The sequence below is a fragment of the Gastrolobium bilobum genome, unplaced genomic scaffold (assembly GCF_033153095.1).
Source record: "Gastrolobium bilobum isolate Gb01-03AN ecotype WA unplaced genomic scaffold, APGP_CSIRO_Gbil_v1 utg186023, whole genome shotgun sequence".
NCBI lineage: Eukaryota > Viridiplantae > Streptophyta > Magnoliopsida > Fabales > Fabaceae > Gastrolobium > Gastrolobium bilobum.
In genome coordinates, this window is record NW_026896626.1 from 6,636 (window position 1) to 14,001 (window position 7,366).

General features: G+C 33.5%; 1 long non-coding RNA gene across 6 annotated transcripts; it reads right to left on the minus strand.

Moving 5' to 3' along the window:
- Nucleotides 1-550: 550 nt before the first annotated feature.
- LOC133301098 (uncharacterized) lies at nt 551-6,067 on the minus strand. Of its 6 annotated transcripts, none has more exons than XR_009750141.1 (3): nt 5,494-6,067; nt 4,018-4,083; nt 551-926 (listed from the first exon to the last, which is right to left on the minus strand). It is a non-coding gene; the product is annotated as an uncharacterized LOC133301098 (long non-coding RNA). The 6 variants fall into 6 exon arrangements; XR_009750144.1 differs by having other exon boundaries at nt 551-976; XR_009750140.1 differs by lacking the exon at nt 551-926 and adding an exon at nt 2,579-3,013.
- Nucleotides 6,068-7,366: the final 1,299 nt, after the last annotated feature.

Consider the following 7,366-nt stretch of genomic DNA (forward strand, 5'->3'; position numbering starts at 1 on the left):
TACCACGTGTCATGAAATTATTGACGAACATAATTCGCTATCAGTCGTAGCGAATTATGCCCACGTGACAATTTGTTAAATAATACTGTTTATATGGTATTTAGATAAAAAAAGTTGTCCAAAAATAACATTTTGGTGACTGTTCCTGTTCTTCCTCACGTGCTTTCGATTGATTGAATGAGAAATTAACTGTCTCTCGTTTTTCCTTTTTGTGTTAATTTGGTTGACTATTCCATTGATTTTTGTCAAATCAAGTTTTTAACTTCTTTTCACTGATTGATTGATTCCTCCTTCATCTTCTCCCTTGAAAAGCAAATCAATTTTTTAAATGATACATTTTTTTTTGCTTTAGTTTGTAATTTCTTCCATTAATAATAATGTTAAAAATCTATTCCCCTCTCTCTTTGATTATTCCTTTTTTTTTCTCATATCTTTTTTGTTTTTTTTTTTTTAGTAAACAATAATAATAATAAAATAATAACTTGATCAATTCATTTAAAGATCTCACTCTATATACGCAGATAGAGTGTGAAGACCCAAATATATCATATCTGAGCTAGAACACTGATATAGTGAAGATACCAACGAAGATATCTTAGTTACAAAGGTAGAGAGTGAAGCAAATATATACATAATCAACATGGCTGTTGAAGCTGGTCATCTCAACCTCTTCCACCCTCAACTCATAGGCAACTGCAACTGGTATATGTACCCTTTTATCTCTCTGTTCTTTGTTTTTGGGTCTGTTATGCAATGTCTCGAAAATTAAACTTGTTGTGAGATGAATCTACAGGGAAAGGATGAACCCATTGAGTCAAACATCAATCTTTACAACAATCAAGGTGATGAGTAATAATTGTTCTCAGCTGTCACTATCTGGAACCACCACCACCGGCACTGGGGAGACTCTGTTACCACCGCCATATCTAGGAGTTGCAGATTCTTTTCATCAGAAAACCGCAGTGAAATCTGATAGCTGTCTCAAATTTTTGTTAGACGTTAAAGATAGCTTGTATTTTTTAATCAGGTTTAGGCTTTTAAAAAAAATTATTTAAAATTAAAACATAGGTCCACTTTAAAATGTCTGGCCTAAAAAGTTGCAGACTATAATTTTTGTAATAATATAATATATTTATGATATATATTATTCACTTAAAGATAGGGGTGTTCATCAACCGATCCAAACCGATTCAAACCGTGAAAACCGAACCGAAAAACCGATAACCGAATAAACCGAAAATCGAAAAATCGGAAACCGAAAGAAAACCGCAAATTTTAATTGGATTGGATCGGTTTTTGGATGGGTTGATGAAAACCGATCCAATCCAAACCGATCCAATATATTAATTATCCTCTACTTACTTGTACTTTCTCCAATCATAGCCCAAAAATTTCTAAACTCAAGACCCATTAACTCATCAACTAAACCCAAAAAAAAACTTAGTCTCGTCTCATCAACTATAGTATTGTTTACTGATATTTTTGTATTTCAATTTTTTTTTTACAAAGCCAATATATACAAAAGATGTTATTTGCACAATAATAATGAAACTAATTTTAGGATATTCAAAAAACCGAAAACCGATCCAATCTAAACCGAAAAAAATCGGATTGGATCGGATCGGATTTAAAAAAAAAATCTAAACCGAATGGATGATTACATGATCAAACCGAAGGGATTGGATCGGATGAGTTTTGCTTCCAAAACCGATCCAATCCAGACCGCGAACACCCCTACTTAAAGATATGCTTTAATATATGATTTGTAACACTAATTTTCAAAGTAATAGGATTTACGTTATTTTAACAAATAATAAATATTTATTTAAAATTAAAAATATAATATAAAATTAAATTAGTAAAGAAAGTGCAAAATGTATATAAACATATATGAAATTTTTGTGTGATATTTATGAACATTTTCATATGATTTTTATGAACATTATTTTATGTATTGTTAATGAAAAAATTATTTCATGCGATTTTTGTGAATAAAATATTTTATCTTTTATATTTCAGTATGGTTTGGGCGTATAACTTAGTAGGCCTTACAGGCCGTGTTAGGCTTTTTAATTTTTTATAATAGGTTAGGACATACCTATAAATCAAGCCTTTGATAGGCAAAAGACCAATATAGACTCTAAATATTTTACATAAGCTTAGGCTATCTGTGGCAAAGCTTAGGGGTGTTCATCAACTGATCCAAACCGATTCAAACTAAGGTAACCGAACCGAAAAATCAAAAACCAAATTAACCAAAAAATTGAAAACCGAAAACAAACCCGCTAAATTTAATTGGATTGGATCGGTTTTTGGATTGGTTGGTGAAAATCGATCAAATGATTCCCCAACCTTACCATCTACCTACTTGGGCCTTATCCCAATCATAGCCCAGTAAATCATATAGCAAAATTCTAAATTCAAGACCCATTACTCATCATGTTGGAGAAATTGGATTGTGCTTGATCTAATTTTATTTTTTTGATAAGATACATAATATATTTTTATTACATAGGGTATTGTTGTATAGCAGCTCCTCAATATGATGAAAATTTGGGTTACTTCGTATCTCAGGCAACCATATTATGAATTTTTTGTTAGATGTAAAAGATGGTAATTCAACTTTTTGTTATACAATGCTTCTAGACTGCACAATAATCATCATACAAACTTTACAATGCCGATATATACAAAAGATATGTTATTTGCACAATAATCATCATACAAATCTTAGGCTTTTCAAAAAATCAAAAATCGATCCAATCCAAACCGAATGGATGATTACATGATTAAACCGAAGGGATTTGATTAGATGATTTTTGCTTCTAAAATCGATCCAATCTAGATCCCGAACACCCCAAGCAAAGCTTGGCCTAACCTAGTCCATTTACACCCATAGTTGTAGGACACCAAATGTCTCCTCCAGTAGACACAAATCAAGTGTGGGCCTCACACTTAAAAAAAATTGGCTGGCACGAAAAATGATCTCTGTGAGGGAGAAAGAATCTGTTTCCTGTCACGGGAGAACATGATTTCCTATAAAAGATTTGGTCTTTTGTCGCATGAGAGCATGATTTCCTATAAAACGATCATTGTGCATGAGAAAGAATCTGCTTCATGTCGTAGGAGAGCATGATTTCCCGTAAAAGATTTGGTCTTTTGTATAATTCTATTTTTTTTTTGTCGAAAATAATCTCTTTACTTTCAAATAACTGAAATTAATAAAAAAAATTTATTGAAAATATTTTTTATGATATTTCTTTCAATCTTTTAGTTATGTTGTTTAATTATTCTAATATAATAATCTAAAAATTTACTTTTTTAAAAAAAATTGTTTTATATACACACTTGCCATATGAACAATTATTAATAATTAACTTAGTTTTTTTACACCTAATTAATTAGACACCATATTTAATTATAAGTTCGATAAGAAAATTTATGATATGATCTTAGGGTGCGTTTGCTAAGCACAAAATTATAAACAGTCGCTACAAACATTAAATCCTTTTCATCATAGTTCCTTTTCATCATATATCATATTGCGTATATAACGCCTTCTTCACGCTCATAGCACCGTCGTGCGCGTGCATACACAGTGGGAATTCCATGCAACGGCACCTTCATTTATTGAATCCCACTGTGACCTATGCGAACGGATGCCAAGTGTCCCATACCCTGGTACCGAGGGATGCCTATATGATGCGTGCTCAGTCACAGGGATGCCTATAGTATGCATGCCATGCTATGCTGTCACACACAAACAGAAAACAAATGCGATATGATGCAAGGTGCATGCTTATATCATCATTGTCATAACATATATTTCATGTATATGAGATATCATACTGCCAAGCCATACTTTCTTTTCCTAACAGAATTTCCATAATCATAACATTTCCATAGGCAGAATAATTCATCAATTATGGCAGAATAATCATAAGGCACATGTGAGAAACAATTCACAATTCATACACTGGTTAATAGTCACATCAGGTAATACCACCTAACACATACCTCGAATGCCACAATTATTTATTAAATAGCAGCAACAATCAGCCCACACTCAAGAGTTATTCGCACCTAAGCAAGAGTGCAGTTAAATCAGAATTTTACTCATACAATTAAACAATTCAGCAACAAATATGCTCTGCCTCCTAGTCCCTGTACTTATTCGGTTTATCATGCCTATTTTACAAAATCAAATTCTGATTTCATATTCATTTAATAATTCATTAACAGCAAAAGGACTCAAAGCTTCCAATCTATACAAATTCGGTTTTCATCATTAAAATACATTAAGGATCTTTATTCTTATAATCCTATTATTCGCATGCCATGTCAATGTCTTCCAATCTCTAGTGTTTAATTAGGTCATCATGCTTCTTGCATTATTAATTTTTGTCCTACATTTTATTCTGTCAGCCGATAAGAAACCACAACAAAATCCCAAGATACTATGTTCAAGCAGATTCGGTTTTAGGCCCTTAAATAGGTGCTCGCTATTTTTCCTATATCAAACTTCTAGTGACATCATTAAGGCATGAAAGATTAACAATTTAGCATGTTGTACTCGGTTCTCCTACACATGCAAGATCACATATTTTTGGTTCTCTTCAAGGACGGTCCAAGGCTATTGAGGAGCTCTATTTCCAGCTCCCAAGGAAATCAATTTCAGTTTGCATAAACTAGTTTCATGGCTGTTCACAAAAATTTGTTTTAAGGCCTACATGCCTTACATTCTTAGGCTGTTCTAAGAAGGCAGAATTTAAAGGAAGTGCCCAAATAAAATGTTCTCCAATTCTTAACCTATTCTCATAATTCCTAGACTAGATAGGTTGTCTGGCTGAAAGCTAACACACCAATCGGTTAACAATGAAACATCCAAGTGCTCTAATACATCCTTGTTCGGTTTGGACCGTTAGAAGTGTTCATGATTCATTCAATTTTACAACCATTTCTACACTGCCTAAGGTGCGTTTAGAGGACTCCTAAGGATGTTGTACACCTAAGTCTCGTACATGCAAAACCTACTTAATTTGGCTAATCCAATGGCAGCCCAATAATAAAGAAACTATCTCCAAACTCACAATTTAATTAAGCAAGATTTATAGGTACTAACTCCAAGGCTGATTAAGTTTTCTGCTTTTAATTTTAATCCTACCACAAGTTATCAAGGTTCATCCTTTTTATTTTAACATAACAAGACTTGCAATCACAAGTTGTGCTACCAAGACCGTACACATGCTGCCCCTAAGCGTATTAGCAATTGCAAGGCCAAATAAGGTTTTCCGATCCAAGAAGCAATCCAACAATTTATAAGGGGTTATTTCCAAATTCAAAATTTTTGGTTTAGGTTCACATGCATCAATTTCTAAGGATGTACCTATTGACAGATTTCAGGGAGGAAATGGCACAAACAAAATTACTTTCCTATCATACATGAGGGGCCGAACAATTAAAGAACAAAGAAGGGTTTAATAATTGACTTACTTCTACTTTTAGCTGTGTGCCCGAGGGAAGGAAGGAATAAAGGTCCAGCTCAATTCATCATTTGCATGCAAAAGAAGGCAACACTAATTCAGACCAGATCATGCGCATGCAAGGTGAGAACCCTTTTTCAAATCGAAATGAATGAAGAAGGGGCAGAGATGTAAAGAAGACAGGTTACCTTCTTAGAGGTTGGAATTTCGGCCGAACCAAAGGATAGGAAAGAAGTAGGTGAAATTTTGAGCTTCACCATGGCTGCTGCAACTCATGCGAACTAGGGAGGACATGACCGGGAACTTAGATGATAGTTCCCCTCTCAATTAACACACGATTTTCCTGGAGCATAAGAGAAGAGAGTGTGGTATTGAAACTCAATCCATGGTTGATAAGCTTAGTGGGTGTACGGTTGGGGTGATGAGAGGGTGGAGGTGAATCAGATTTTGATTTTGTTCTTGTATTCTTCTCCCAACTAACCTACGGCCAGGCGTGGAAAGAAGGAGGATACAATGCTGTTCACAAATCTGAACCAAGTGACTAACAATTCCAACGGTTTACCTATCCTATGCGTACAAGATGAGGTAACGAGAGAGAAAGGGATAAGGTTTGTGTTACGAAGAGGAGGAGTGGAGCACCTAGTGGGTGAAAGACCTTGTGGTAAATACTCATTAGGAATATAGTGGGTAGTTACAATACATTGTAAAGATTAGTTATTGTCTTTAATTTGATCCAAGTCAGGTCTGACTTTAATTTGATCCAAGTCAGGTATTAAAGTGGGTCGGGTCAAAATACCTGACCTATAAAAATCAAGTTGGGTCGAGTCGGGACCAAAACCTAACCCGACCAGAGAAATATATCTCACGTGACTTGAGATATATGTATGTATGTATGAGAAAAATATTTCTGTTTCGTGAGGCCTCCGATTCGCGTATAATTTATATGTACGCGAAGCCCCAGATGTCTAGTTTCTTAGTAGCAAAGACAAGTTTTGTAAATTTTTGTACTCGGATTTTTTATAATATTTTCAAGACAGATTGTTTTCGGGAAAAATCAGAGTTTCGCAGCGAAAGCCTTTTTGAATTTTCTTGCTGATTTATTTCTCCAAATCAGTGTCGAAGCAAGCTTTTCTAATTGATATTAAATGATTTTTTTTTTACTAAACGAGATTTCACACGTCTCTAATCCGCTTAGCAAACAACTCTTTTGGATGCATACAAGGGAGGGTGTTACAAAAGGGGTCACTGTATGTTTTTTTTTTTTTAATTTCATGAAACAATTTTATTAAAAAACAAAATAAAAAATGCTTAGCAAACGCACCCTAAGATCATATCATAAATTTTCTTATCGAACTTATAATTAAATATGGTGTCTAATTAATTAGGTGTAAAAAAACTAAGTTAATTATTAATAATTGTTCATATGGCAAGTGTGTATATAAAACAATTTTTTTTAAAAAAGTAAATTTTTAGATTATTATATTAGAATAATTAAACAACATAACTAAAAGATTGAAAGAAATATCATAAAAAATATTTTCAATAAATTTTTTTTATTAATTTCAGTTATTTGAAAGTAAAGAAATTATTTTCGACAAAAAAAAATAGAATTATACAAAAGACCAAATCTTTTACGGGAAATCATGCTCTCCTACGACATGAAGCAGATTCTTTCTCATGCACAATGATCGTTTTATAGGAAATCATGCTCTCATGCGACAAAAGACCAAATCTTTTATAGGAAATCATGTTCTCCCGTGACAGGAAACAGATTCTTTCTCCCTCACAGAGATCATTTTCGTGCCAGCCAATTTTTTTTAAGTGTGAGGCCCACACTTGATTTGTGTCTACTGGAGGAGACATTTGGTGTCCTACAACTATGG